The following is a 14647-nucleotide window of genomic DNA, read 5'->3' on the forward strand; positions in this document are numbered from 1 at the left end:
GAAAACAAAAAAAAAGTCCAACAAGAACCTACTGCATAGCACAGGAAGCTGCTCAATGTGGTGTGGCAGCCTGGGTGGGAGAGGAGTTTGGGGGAGAATGGATATGTGCGTGTGCAGCCAGTGTCAAAAATCATGGTCAGCTGGACGTGGTCAGGCAGGAGATGGCACGAGTGAATATCGACCTTTTGGGAATCAGTGAGCTAAAATGGATGAGAACGGGTGAATTTAATTCAGATCACCACCCTCGGGGGACTTCCTAGGTGGCACAAGGGTTAAAGAACCTGCCTGTCAATGCAGGAGATGCAAGAGGTGTGGGTTTGATCCCTGGGTGGGGAAGATCTTCTGGAGTAGGAAATGGCAACCCACTCTAGTATTCTTGCCTGGAGAATCTCATGGCCAGAGGAACCTAGGGTTAGTCCATAGGGTCACAAAGAGTCGGACACACTGAAGTGACTTAGCACTCTCTGTGGGCAAGAATCCCTTAGAAGAAATGGAATAGCTCATAGTCAACAAAAGGGTCCAAAATACAATACTTCAGTGCAATCTCAAGAACAACAGAATAGGGTTCGGGATGGGGAACACATGTATACCTGTGGCGGATTCATTTTGATATTTGGCAAAACTAATACAATTATGTAAAGTTTAAAAAATAAAATAAAATTGGAAGAATAAAAAAAAAAAAAAAAAAGAACAACAGAATGATCTCTGTTCATTTCCAAGACAAACCATTCAACATCACAGTGATCCCAGTCTATGCCCCAACCACTAATGCAGAAGAAGCTGAAGTTGAACGGTTCTGTGAAGACCTACAAGACCTTCTAGAGCTAACACCAAAAAAAAAAAAAAAGATGTCATTTTCATCATAGGAGGTTGGAATGCAAAAGCAGGAAGTAACAGGCAAGCTTGGCCTTGGAGTACAGAACGAAGCAGGGCAAAGGCTAAGGGAGTTTTGCCAAGAGAACGCACTGGTCATAGCAAACACCCTCTTCCAACAACACAAGAGAAGACTCTACACATGGACATCACCAGATGGCCAACACCGAAATCAGACTGATTATATTCTTTGCAGCTGAAGATGGAAAAGCTCTATACAGTCAGTAGAAACAAGACTGGGAGCTGACTGTGGCTGAGATCATGAATTCCTTATTGCCAAAGTCAGACTTATATTGAAGAAAGTAGGGAAAACCACTAGACCATTCAGGTATGACCTAAATCAAATCCCTTGTGATTGATTATACATGCTTATACAGTGAAGGAGGACAAATAGGTTCAAGGGATTAGATCTGGTGTAGACAAAGTGCCTGAAGAACTATGGACAGAGGTTTGTAATATTGTACAGCAGACGGTGACCAAAACCACCCCAAAGAAAAAGAAATTCAAGAAGGTAAGTGGTTGTCTGAGGAGACCTTACACATGCCTGAGAAAAGAAGAGAAGCGAAAGGCAAGGGAGAAAGGGAAAGATAGATCCAACTGCACGCAGAGTTCCAGAGAATAGCAACGAGAGACAAGAAAGCCTTCCTAAGTGAACAGTACAAAGAAATAGAGGAAAAGAGTAGAATGGGAAAGACGAGATATCGTCAGGAAAATTAGAGATACCAAGGGAACATTTCATGCAAAGATGGGCTCAATAAAGGACAGAAATGATGTGGACCTAACAGAAGCAGAAAATACTAAGAAGAGGTGGCCAGACTACAGCAAAGAACTGTTCAAGAAAGGTCTTAATGACCCGGATAACCGCAATGGTGTAATCACTCACCTAGAGCCAGTTCATGCAAAGATGGGCTCAATAAAGGACAGAAATGATGTGGACCTAACAAAAGCAGAAAATACTAAGAAGAGGTGGCCAGAATACAGCAAAGAACTGTTCAAGAAAGGTCTTAATGACCCGGATAACCGCAATGGTGTAATCACTCACCTAGAGCCAGACATCCTGGAATGTGAAGTCAAGTGGGCCTTAGGAAGCATCACTATAAACAAAGCTAGTGGAGGTGATGGAATTCCAGCTGAGCTATTTCAAATCCTAAAAGATGCTGCAGTTAAAGTGCTGCACTCAATATGCCAGCAAATTTGAAAAACTCAGCAGTGGCCACAGGACTGGAAAAGGTGTTTTCATCCCAGTCCCAAACAAAGGCAATGCCAAAAAATGTTCAAAGTGAAAGTGAAGTCGCTCAGTCGTGTCCGACTCTTTGCGACCCCATGGACTGTAGCCTATGAGGCTCCTCCATCCATGACATTTTGTAGGCAAGAGTACTGGAGTGAGTTGCCATTTCCTTCTCCAAAAGGACGTTTAAACTACTGTACAATTGCACTCATTCCATACGTCAGCAAGATTACGCTCAAAATCCTTCAAGCTAGGCTTCAGCAGTATATGAACTGAGAACTTTCTGATGTACAAGCTGGATTTAGAAAAGGAACCTGTATGCAGGTCAAGAAACAACAGTTAGAACTGGACAGGGAACAAAGCACTAGTTCAAAATCTGGAAAACGGTGTCAAAGCTCCACATTATCACCTGCTGATTTAACTTACAGGCAGCACATGCAATGCAAAACGCTGGGCTGGACGAAGCACAAGCTGGAATCGGTACTGCAGGGAGAAACATCGACAGCCTGAGACATGCGGACGGCACCACTCGAATGGCAGAAAGTGAAGAGGCACTAAAGAGCCTCTTGATGAGGGTGAAAGAAGAGGGTGAACAAGTTGGCTTAAAACTCAATACAAAAAACTAAGATCATGGCATCTGGTCCCAACTGTGGTGTTGGAGAAGACTCTTGAGAATTCCTTGGACTGCAGGTAGATCAAACCAGTCAATCCTAAAAGAAATCAGTCCTGAATATTCATTGGAAGGATTGATGCTGAAGCTGAAGCTCTAATCCTTTGTCTACCTGATTCAAAGAACTGACTCATTGGAAAAGACCCTGATGCTGGGAAAGATTGAAGGCGGGAGGAGGAGAGGGCGACAGAGGATGAGATGGTTGGGTGGCATCACCAACTCAATGGACACATTGCTGTTCAGTCACTCAGTCCTGTCTGACTCTTTGCAACCTCTTGGACTGCTGCATTCCAGGCTTACCTGTCCTTCACTATCTCCTGGAGTTTGCTCAGACAATGGACATGAGCTTGAGCAAACTCTGGACTTTCCTGGTGGCTCAGATGTAAAGAATCTGTCTGCAATGAGGGAGACCCAGCTTCGATCCCTGGGTCAGGAAGATCCCCTGGAGAAGGGCATGACTATCCATTCCTGTATTCTTGCCTGGAGAATCCCATGGACAGAGGAGCCTGGCGGGCTACAGGCCACGGGGTCGCAGAGTCAGACGTGACTTAGTGACTGAACAACAAGAAGCCGCCAGTGTGTCCCTGGATGGTGAGGTGGGGGAGGTCCCCAGGTTCAGGCAGGGCAAGGCGACCCTGCCTCTGGTTCCTCTGAGCATCTCCTGGATGCAGGCACCGTGACGAGGCAGCAGAGAAGCAAAGGTACCAGTGAGAATGCAGTCGATGCCCTTCCGTCTGCAGGTGCCCCGACCAGTTCCCTGAAAAACGCTGTGGCGGCTCCAAGACTTCTGCTGGGAAGGGCTGCCAGCTTATCGCACAGAGATCAGTCACCAGCTTATCACAGAGATCAGTCACCAGCTTATCGCAGAGATCAGTCACCAGCTTATCGCAGAGATCAGTCACCAGCTTATCGCAGAGATCAGTCACCAGCTTATCGCAGAGATCAGTCACCAGCTTATCGAAAAGATCAGTCACTAGCTTATCACAGAGATCAGCTACCAGCTTATCGCAGAGATCAGTCACCAGCTTATCGCAGTCACGCTTCGTACACAGCACGGGGAAAGCACGGGGACACAAAAGTGCTGTTTGCAGTGACATCAGGTCAAAACCCTGGAGGCCCTTTTTTCTAAATTGAAAATTTATATGGGGGCTTCCCTAGTGGTCTAGTGGGTAAGAGTCTGCCTGTCAATGCAGGGGACACGTGTTCAGTACCTGGTCTGGACGATCCCGTGTGCTGCAGAGCAAAGAAGCCCCCACATGGCGGCTGAACCTGCCCGCCTGGAGCCCACGCCCCACAACAAGAGGTCACCGCACCCGCCCGCCCGCCACAGCTAGGGAAAGGCTGTGTGCACAGTGGTGAAGACCCACTGGAGCCAAAAATACAATAAAATAAAAAATAAATAAATTTTAAAAATAACATATGGAAACATTAAGGGCCCGGGCTATCTGAAAAGCAGGCAGCATACCATGCCCCTGACTGCAGGGACGGACCCTGATGCCCAGCATCGGCCGGGAGGGAAGGCTGACAGCCGGCAGGGCTGCTCAGCTCCGCCCCATCAGGCTGGCGAGGGGTCTCCCATGGAGACAGCAGTTGAGTGCAGCCCCTCTGCTGGGAGCCTCCCTTCCTGGGGCGAGGCTGGGGCTCCTCATGAGAAGACAGACCACCTGGCAGGGGCCTGTGGAGGCAGCACTTTCGGCCTAGTGACAAGCAGTGACGGGAGATGAGCCCCCCAGCCCTGGCCTGGGCTGGGCCCCCCATCGCTGCCTGTAGCCCCTCCGGGCCTGCCCCCACCTGGACGTCCCCTGTCCCTCTCCCGGGCACGGGCCCTCCCGTTGCTCTGTTGCCTGCAGCTCCAGGTTCAGCCTCACCCCCTCCCGCTGTAGCTCGGTACCCGCCTCACCATCGCGTGGTGCCCCCCCAAACCTCTGCCTGCCTGGCACGACTGTCTGTGCGCCATCTGCAGGTGAAGGCGCCGCGGTGGGGCAGGGCCCACTCTGGCCCAAGCTCCTCCGGCCATGAGCTCCGAGGGCCTCCTCTGGGGCCCTGGGTGTGAGCACGGGCCATGAGACCAGCCTGGAGGGAAGGGAAAGGCAGCGAGGGGCCCCGAACAGGCTGGATTCGCAGGATTTGCTGCAGGCCAGCGGGGCCTGGGCGAATGGGCGGGGCTGGGCGAATGGGCGGGGCTGCGCAAAGGAGGGGCCTCTGCAGACCTGGGTGCAGCGAGCAGCCTCCAGGGCTCCAGCTCGGCACCCACAGGGGCCACGCCAGGCCAGACGGAGCTCCAGGGACAACGGCTGGGCGGCCTCAGGGCATGGGGAGACCTCTGGAGCCAGTTCTGCTCTGGGCGCACAGCAAGGGGACCCGCCTCCTGGACCCCCACCCCCTCCCACGGCCCCCGCCACGCCCCCCCCCCCCCATGCCACACTGGGCCCACCACGCTGACAGGTCCAAGGAGAGATGCCCTGGGCTTCGATCAAGAGGCTCCTTCAGCACGTGGTGAGGTGGCGTGGCAAGCGGGCAAGGGGCCTCTGCTCAAGTCTGCAACCCGCAGCGGGCGCAGGACCCAGAGCCCCTCAGAGGCACCCAGCCACCCAGGGACAGCTCACCAGGAGACCCCGCTGCCGGCCTCACCTTGGGCAGGTCGGTGACCCCTCCTCTTCTTTCCCCGGCACGGCCCATGGGTCCAGATGGGTCCCCCAGGCCGCCCAGGAGTGGACCCAATCCAGCGGGGGTCCGGAGTGCTGGGTGGGCTCAGCCCCCCCTTCCCCCAAGGCGGACAGTCCCCCCAGCCCCCTGGGAGAGGCTGCCGCCTGGGCCAGACTGTGCCCTCGCCCTGGAGTCCTGTAGGTGGGCTCTGGCGTCTCCGCCGCCCCGGGTCGGGCCCCTGCAGCCCGCCGCCTCCCCCTCTGCGGGGAGCCTCGCCCTCCTCCGGCCGTTGGGCTCCGTGTCCAGCACCTGCGGGACCGCGGCCGGCAGAGGGCGCTGGAGGCCCGGGGCGCTGTCTGCGCGGCGGCCGCCGGGCGCCCGGGCCCGTGCGAAGCCGTCCAGAGCCCTGCCCGGCCCCCGCCACCCCCGTGGACCCTCCTGCTCAGCGTCAGCTCCCACCCCCAGCGGACCCCCGCCACGGCCGCTCCAGTGAGGTCGTGACCCCAGTGCCGGGGCGGCCGTTGCAAGAAGCGGGAGCGTGGAAGCCCAGGTCAACCCTGGGGGCTCCGGAAGGGTTAGCCCGCGGGCTGGTTTCGGATTCCGGCGCCAGGACTGTGTATGATAAATTTGCCTGCTGCTAAGTTGCTCCGTCGTGTCTGACTCTTTGCGACCCACTGACAGCAGCCCACCAGGCTCCTCTGTCCACGGGGTTCTCCAGGCAAGAATACTGCCATGCCCTCCTCCAGGGCATCTTCCTGACCAGGGGTCAAACCCGAGTCTTTTACTTCTCCTGTGTTGGTCGTGGGGGTTCTTATCCACCAGCACCCGCTGGGAAGCCCCGACGATGAATTCATATAGTTTTAATTTGTTCCAATAGGAGCAGGAAACTAACCTGGTCCCCAAGCTCACACTACCCAGAGAGCCACGTCCCAGCAGAAAGCACAGAACTGTAAGTGAATCACAGAGCTGGACCTTCGAGGCCTGTCACCGAGAAGGGTGGTTTGTAAGGGGGTGCAGCTTTGGTGCCCAGGCTCCTGCTTCCGGCTGGGGGAGTCGGAAAGACACCAGTGACAGATGCGGGGCACGTGCCTACCTAGTCCTACAGCAGCGGAAGGACGGACGGACGGACGGACGGACGGCCCAGAGGGGGACGGCAGGAGGCTGGGTGCTCAGCGGGGAGTGCAGATGGGACCCCAGAGCCCCCGCTCCCAGGAAAGATGAGCAAAATCTGGGGGGATGGTGGGGTCACAGACACCCCCCCGCACCAGGAGCAGCGTGACTACAGAGGCTGGCCACTCATCCGCATCACGCGGCCAGATGGTGACACAGTTTCAAACACGGGTCTGGAAAGCACGCTGGGCAGTGAAATAAACCTGGTAAAAATATAAAATGAGCGAGTCCATGTGTATACGGCTCAAAATCAGTGCAGACAAATTTGGGTGGTAAAACTATAAAAAAAGGCGATAAAAGTCATGAGTCAGGACGGGGGCGGGGCATGGCCGAGTTTCCTGCAGAGGAGGCTCCTGTTTCTTCCTCTGAAGGGCACAGGACTGTTTCATAAAGCTGCACTGATGTTTTAGGCTTTTGGGGGGTATAAATGTTCTATTTCTTAAAAAAAAAAAAAAAGTTTTTTTAAAAAAAGGAAGGACCAGCCCTCCCCCCAGAGCCTGGGGTACCTCCGAGCTGGAGGGTGAAGGTTCCAGCAGCTCTGACCCCGGCTGACCCTGCTGCCTGCCCACCCACCCAGGCACTTGCCCGTCCTCTGTCCTGTCTTCAGGGCCTGGAACCTGTTTTGCACACTCCCCTGGCTGCTGACTGGAGCCCACGTGCAGTCAGAGTACACCACTCCCAGGACAGGGAGCCCTGGTCGGTGGGCGCAAGGCCCAGGTGAAGGTTGTTGTCCCTGCTGAGGCCCATGGGCCCTGCGTGGGCACGCGTGGTGCCCGCCGGGGAGTCCCTGTGGGTGTCCGGCTGGCTCCACGAGCCCCAGCCGCCCTGGAGGCCTCGCAGAGGGGCTCCAGCGACTGTTCGGCAGACAGTGACCTCAGAGTGCTGGAGTTTTCTGACTCTGACCCACGGACCCCTTCTGCTCCAGCTTCAGTGTTCAAGTGGGGTGTCTGTTTACCGACCCTGCGTCCTGAGTTTAGGGGCCCTGGGAAACCTGACTTGGAAATCCCAGCAACCGCCCCCGGTGCCTGTCTCACGTCAGCTGAGCCGGGCAGGCCCTCTTTCCAGGTCATGGGGCCCACGCTTCCCTGAGTGTCCGAGGGGCCGCAGGAGAGGACAGAGGACTGCAGAGGCCAGATTCTCCTGCCACGGCTCAGCGACCGGAAGGGACCAGCAGGGGAAGATGCCCGCAGCAAGGACGAGGGAGGAGCAGCCATGTCAGGCCGTGAGGAAGGTCCCGAGGGCCTGCTGGCTGCTCTGTCCACTGTCCAGGCCGGGCAGGCCCGCCCCCAGGATGGCCTGAGGAGCTGCCATCAGCTGACAGACACCAGCTGGTCCATGCCCTTGTGGATCCTGGGTCTCTGCGGATGAGATCCGCTGACGTGAATGGAGGAGTCACTGCTCCTGGGCCCCCCATATCCTCGAGGAAGGGGGGTGCACTTGGAGGAGGGGTGGGCTGGAGACCTGGAGCAGGCCAGGGCAGTCGGCAGCAGCTGGAGTCCAGATGAGGATGAGCGCGTGGGTGCAGGCCTTCAGCCCAGAGTCTGTCGGAGGGGCATCCCCCCTCCAGGTCCAGTTAGCGCCCCTGGTGTTGGTCAGGACTTTGAAACCCGAGAGATCAAGTCAGTGATTTCAGCGCGGGTGAAAGAGCCACCCATGTACATCGCCCGAGGGTGCGGCTTTGAGAGCCACCGACGTTGCCTCTGAGATGCAGATCCTCACGTCCAGCTCGCATTGACCGGCAGTGGGCAGAGGAGGGTGAAACCCTCAGGAACTTGACGCCTGGAGAAGAGCTGGTGGACGAAGGCCTGGGGCCGTGTGGGGCGTGGAGGACGCCTGCCCGAGCCCCGACCACACCGTGAAGGTGCTCCAGGACAGGCTCCTGTTCAGAACGTGGTGCTGACTTAGTCGCTCAGTTATGTCCGACTGACTCTTGGGAGTGCAGTCCGCCAGGCTCCTCTGTCCGTGGGACTTCCCAGGCAAGAACACCGGAGTGTGAACACTGCAGTGTGAACACCGGAGTGTGAACACCGGAGTGGTCTCCTATGGAGACCAGGAGGCACGGAAACCCAGCAGCCCGGCGTGTCCTGATTCTTGGGGGTAGGTCCCAGCACGCAAGGCTGTCTGCTCGCGTTTAGCTGACAAGAGCCCCTGTGTTCCTGGGCCAGGCCTGTGAGCCGGGCTGGGGTCCGAGGTGCGGCCTCACAGGGTCCTGCTCGGCTCTGAGCCTAGAGTCCTCTGCTCCCAAGGCCGCACATGGGGCCGTGTGGCTCCACCTGGCCCAGCGCTGGGTCGAGCATGTCCCAAGCTCCCAGCTGGCTTCAGCCTCTGCCCTGAGAAGGGGTCCCGGGCAGAGGGAGCCCTGGGGACCCCTCCCTCCCCTGGGCAGGGCCATCCAGAGCCTGGGCCGACTGCCTGTGGACCATGGACGAACCAGGCTGTGGGCACCACCAAGTGGGCTTTTCAGACCTTGAGACAGGAAACTACTTGGGGGCTCTGTATCGCGAGGGAGGGCAGGCTGCAGAGTCAGGACGTGGCTGCACACAGCTGAATCAGTCCAGAACGCCAGCGGCCCCAGCCAGAAGCTGTTTGATGCTGAGGTTTCGGTGGAGGCCTTGGGCCCGGGATCCCCTGTTGAACGCTCCCCCCGCCGAGATGGCGGTCTCGGGAGGCGGTCTTGGTTGTAGGGTGGAGCCCTCCGGAAGCGCTTTTCCGGAGACCGCGGAGAGCCTCCTCGCCCTGGCGCTGTGTGAGAACACAGCCGGAGATGGGCCTCGAGGCCCAGGAGGCCGGTCCCGCCTCGTCTGCAGCTGGTTCCCGCTGCTCGGCTGCTCTCAGATCTAGTTCCCAAAGGTCCCTGTGCGATGCCCTCGAGCGCGCCCCTGCCCTGCCAGGCCCCCCACGTGCGACCCGCATGGCCCCCTTGTGAGTGCGCCTGCATTTCCTCCCGGGCTGTGCCGACCACTCACCCGGCGGCATCCGCACTCCTGGGACCCCCTCACCTCCTTGTGAGCCTGCACAGACTGTCCCAGACTCAGCCTGAGGGTCTCCTCCCCCTGCGGCCTCCGGAGGTCCTCCTGCAGAGCCAGCCACCACCTCCGCGCTGAGCACTGGGATGGGGGCGGGACCCGGGGGTCCCGTGATGATGGCTGAGCCTCGGGTCCACAGCCACACAGCCACCGCCTCTATGCTGAGCAGTGGGACGGTGGGGTGGCCTGGGGGTCCCGTGATGACGGCTCAGCTCGGGTCCACAGCCACACAACCACCGCCTCTGTGCTGAGTCCTGGGATGGGGGCCCCGGGGGGCCCGAGATGACGGCTCAGCCTCTGGGCCTCACGTCAGAACACAGAGTCAGCCTGCTTTCCGCCAACAGCAGCTCAGATCAGCGTGGACGTTGTGCACTCCAGGCCCAGTTAAACAGTATTTACTGACTTGCCGTCACCTCTCGATCGTGGTTTCCACGTTAATGAGAAGGAGCTGTGAGCCCAGGTCTGAGGACACGGGCAGGGCAGCCCCCCAGGTCCTGCGGGAGGACGCGGCGAAGCCTCCCTTGGATGAGCTGCGGAGGCTGCTGACAATGTCCCCTGGGTGGGAGAGCAGGGAGCCCCTCCTGCAGGAGCAGAGGGAAGGCCCGACCCCCAAGGCTGAGGGGCGGCACCTCTTCATCACAGGTAGTGATGCCCCAAAAGAAAGCCCTGGGCTGGGACTGACGGGCCAGGAGCCCAACTCAGACTCAGTTCATAGCCGTCTGGGACCCACGAAGGCCTCGACTCTGCCTGGTGACCCCTGGGAGGCCTGGGGCCCGAATTGAGATGCTTCCTGGAGGCCCCCTGAGGCCATGCCCACCCACCCTGCTGCCCCGTCCCCCACAGAGAAAGCAGATGCTGACTTGGTCCTGCACCCACAGCAGAGCCTGCGGGGCCGCCTGCCCCGGCCCGGACCCTTGCTGAGCCCCGGCCTTGCCCTCGGAGCTTTCTAAACATGGGAGGGATGAAGTGGCTCATTCCCACCCCTGGGATCAGGGTCTCACCCTCAGCCACGCGGCCCTCCACTCAGGCGGAGCTTCCCCGTCTCTACGGTTCTCAGCACGGCTCTAGAGCAGACATCCCCTCCCTCCACCGCCTCCTGCCGAAAGCCTGATGATCTGGGGGAAACAGCACGATCATAAATGATAGTGGGTGGAAGAAAAGGCCTCGCGATGAATGAAGCAAGCCCTCAGCACACAGACCTCTGGGTCAGCAACAGCAGCGCCCGGGGGAAAGTCACGCCATGGGCTCTACAGTCAGAACAGACAGGTCTCAAATTGGGAATCTGACTTGATTCTGTAAAGAACCGGGGAAAAAAAGAGCGGACTGAATTCAGATCAGCAGAAGGAAGGGACTAATAGAGACTACGGCAGAGATAAATGCAACAAGGCGATCATTAGTTAGCTGCTGACGATGCAGTGGGACAGCCCTGAAATCTCTTTGTGCCCCAGTGTCCTTATTTTGTAAAACAGAAAGTCATCTTCCCTCTGAAGTGTGTGAAAGCACTTTGTAAACTATGAGATCTTATTAAACTTATTTTATGTCAGACATATTTTCTGTTCTAAACAAACTGCCAAATAACTGTAAAGCCCACACCAGCCCCTGGGCAGAGAGCCTGTCAGAGTATGTGCTCAATAAAGTCCCTGATTTCAAAGAAGAAAAAAAACAGAGAAAGTCAATGAAATCAAAGTTAGTCCTTTAAAAAGCTTAACACAATTGGCCAACTGTTGGCCAGACTAAGAGAAAAAGAGAAGGGCTAACGCAGTCCTGCAAGTCCTCGCCAGGGCATTGGGGCAAGAAGAGAAAGAAGAACATCCAGACTGAACGCGAAGCAGTAAAACTCCCAACGTGGAGAGGAAACCGTGTGTGTGATCCCAAAGGGCCCGCTGAGAGTCCCTGGGGCTAGCAAGCAACATGAGCCGCCTCGCAGGACACACGCCAGCAAACAAGGTCAGCTGTGTTTCTGTACACAAGGGGGCTTCCCTGGGGGCTCAGATGGTAAAACAATCTGTCTGCAGTGCAGGAGACCCAGGTTCAATCCCTGGTCAGGAAGATCCCCTGGAGGAGGGCATGGCAACCCACTCCAGTGTTCTTGCCTGGAGAATCCCATGGACAGAGGAGCCTGGTGGATTGCAGTCCATGGGGTCGCAGAGAGTTGGACACGACTGAGCGACTAGAGCACATACATAAGCAATGAACAGCCTGAATACAAGATTAAAGAAACAATCCCGTTTACAACAGCATAAAAATACTAAGGAAATAATTTAACCACGAAGCACAAGATGTGTGCACTGAAAACTGTAAACTCTCCCAGGAGGAATGAAAGGCCGTCGTGAGCGCAGCGACACCCTGTGTTCATGGACTGAAGACCGTCAGTAACCTTAAAATCCGCTGGGTCACAGAAAAAGCTAAAGAATTCCAGAAAAAATCCACTTCTGCTTTATTGACTATGCCAAAGCCTTTGACTGTGTAGATCACAACAAACTGTGGAAAATTCTTCCAGAGATGGGAATACCAGAACACCTGACCTGCCTCCCGAGAAATCTGTATGCAGGTCAAGAAGCAACAGTTAGAACTGGACATGGAACAACAGACTGGTTCCAAATAGGGAAAGGACTATCTCAAAACTGTATATTGTCACCTGCTTATTTAACTTATATGCAGAGTTCATCATGCGAAATGTTGGGTTGGATGAAGCACAATCTGGAATTAAGATTGCTGGAAGAAATATCAATAACCTCAGATACGCAGATGATACCACCCTAAGGGCAGAAAGTGAAGAAGAACTAAAGAGCCTGTTGATGAAACTGAAAGAGGAGAGTGAAAAAATCTGACTTAAAGCTCAACATTCAGAAAACTAAGATCATGGCATCTGGTCCCATCACTTCATGGCAAATAGATGGGGAAACAATGGAAACAGTGACAGACTTTATTTTGGGGGGCTCCAAAATCACTGCAGATGGTGATTGCAGCCATGAAATTCAAAGATGCTTGCTCCTTGGAAGAAAATCTATGACAAACCTACACAGCACATTCAAAAGCAGAAACAGTACTTTGCCAACAAAGGTCCATCTAGTCAAGGCTATGGTTTTTCCAGTAGTCATCTATGGATGTGAGAGTTAGACTATAAAGAAAGCTGAGTGCCAAAGAATTGATGCTTTTGAACTGTGGTGTTGAAGAAGACTCTTGAGAGTCCCTTGGACTGCGAGGAGATCCAACCAGTCCATCCTAAAGAAAATCAGTTCTGAATATTCATTGGAAGGATTGATGCTGAAGCTGAAGCTCTAATCCTTTGTCTACCTGATGCGAAGAACTGACTCATTGGAAAAGACCCTGATGCTGGGAAAGATTGAAGGCGGGAGGGGAAGGGGATGACAGAGGATGAGATGGTTGGATGGCATCAGTGACTCGATGGCCATGAATTTGAGTAAACTCTGGGAGCTGGTGATGGACAGGGAGGCCTGGCGTGCTGCAGTCCGTGGGGTCACAAAGAGTTGGACACAACTGAGCGACTAAACTGAACTGAATAATGTTAAAATGCTAACGCTTCTTAACGTGCTCTCCAGATTCAGTGCAATCTCTACCCAAAGTCCAATGGCCGTTCATGCAAAAATAGAGAAAACTATTTTAATGTTAGTGTGAACCAGTGAAGTTGCTCAGTCGTGTCTGACTCTTTGCAATCCCATGGACTGTAGCCCCCCAGGCTCCTCTGTCCATGGAATTTTCCAGGCCAGAATACTGAAGTGGGTAGCCATTTCCTTCTCCAGGGGATCTTCCTAACCTAGGAATCGAACCCAGGTCTCCCGCACTGCAGGCAGATGCTTTACCGTCTGAGCCACCAGGGAAGCATAATGTTAGTGTGGGATTTCACAAATGTTTTTAGTTCTCATCAGAAAGCCGCAGAACTGAGTTGGGAGGACTCGGGGCTCTGCCCAGCCATGGGGCCTTCCCTGAGGCCCAGCAGGATGTGGCGTGCTCTGTCCGCAAGGGGCCTCGCAGCACACTCCTCCCGGGAGGTCCCAGGAGCTAAATCCTTGCTGCAATTGGTGAAGCACAGGTGACTTTCTCGTCCTGGGGGCTCAGGATGCAGTGAAGCGATGCGCCCGGCGGCCCGGCGAGAAAGCCCCCTGACAAGGATGCTTCTGGGTGGAGGAGAAGAGGGTGGAGGCTCCAGGGCAGAGTTCAAGCCCCAGCGGCCCTGGAGGGAACGTCTCCAGCCCCTGACAGTTCCTCCTGGTCCCTGAGGTCCCCGTCATCAGCCTCTGTTCTCTGGAGAAGGTCCAGGCCTATCACACCTGCTGCCAGCCCCAGGCCAGGCTGGGCCAGAGAGAGCAGCTGGGCAGGGGGGCAGGCAAGTCTGAAGCAGACGCCCCCTCTCTGACAGCCACACCCGTGGGGGTGTGTGCCGGTGACCGAGGGACCCTCGGGGCCACTGCACTGGGTGGGCGGCCTTTAGCACCAGGCTTCTTGTCCCAGGGGCAGCAGACGCAGGCGGGTGGGCGGCAGTGGTCCCCAGGAGGCACTGGGGGGAGTGAGCTGTGGGTGTGACCATGCAGCTGGGCTGGGCCCCTGCCCCCAGGACACAGACCCACAGGGCCAGCCTGGTTACATGCATTCAGAAGCCACCGCGTAAAACCACAGCTTGCTCCACCACCAGGCAGCCACCAGGCAGCTCTGCAATCAGTTTCAGCTCCGGAAACGGAAACACATTTTGAGAGTGATTTTTAAACCCGGGGGCCTCCCTGGCAGGAGATAAGATGAAGAAATCTCGCCTCCCTGGCCCAAGCTGCAGCAGAAGCCACCAGCCCTGGCTGCCACGTGGCAACGTGTCTGCTCCACGTGAAAACCAGACAGTGTCGGGAACGGGGGTGGGGCTGGGCCACGATACTCACTTAAACAACAGCGTTTTTATCTGCCTCACTGGACGCCTGCGGGGCGGGCGCTCACGAGGATAGGCCAGTGGCCCCTCAGGTGCGGAGCCCACTCCGGGGCGGGGGCCTAAGCACCCCCCGCCCCTGCCCCGTCCAGGCCACGACC

The 14647-nt window shown here is 56.1% G+C and overlaps 1 protein-coding gene across 1 annotated transcript in view; it reads right to left on the reverse strand.

Moving 5' to 3' along the window:
- Positions 1-14647, reverse strand: part of ADGRA1 (adhesion G protein-coupled receptor A1) — a 35568-nt gene that overhangs the window by 5763 nt on the left and 15158 nt on the right. The window lies entirely within an intron of this gene.

The sequence above is a fragment of the Bos mutus genome, chromosome 26, assembly GCF_027580195.1.
Source record: "Bos mutus isolate GX-2022 chromosome 26, NWIPB_WYAK_1.1, whole genome shotgun sequence".
Lineage (NCBI taxonomy): Eukaryota > Metazoa > Chordata > Mammalia > Artiodactyla > Bovidae > Bos > Bos mutus.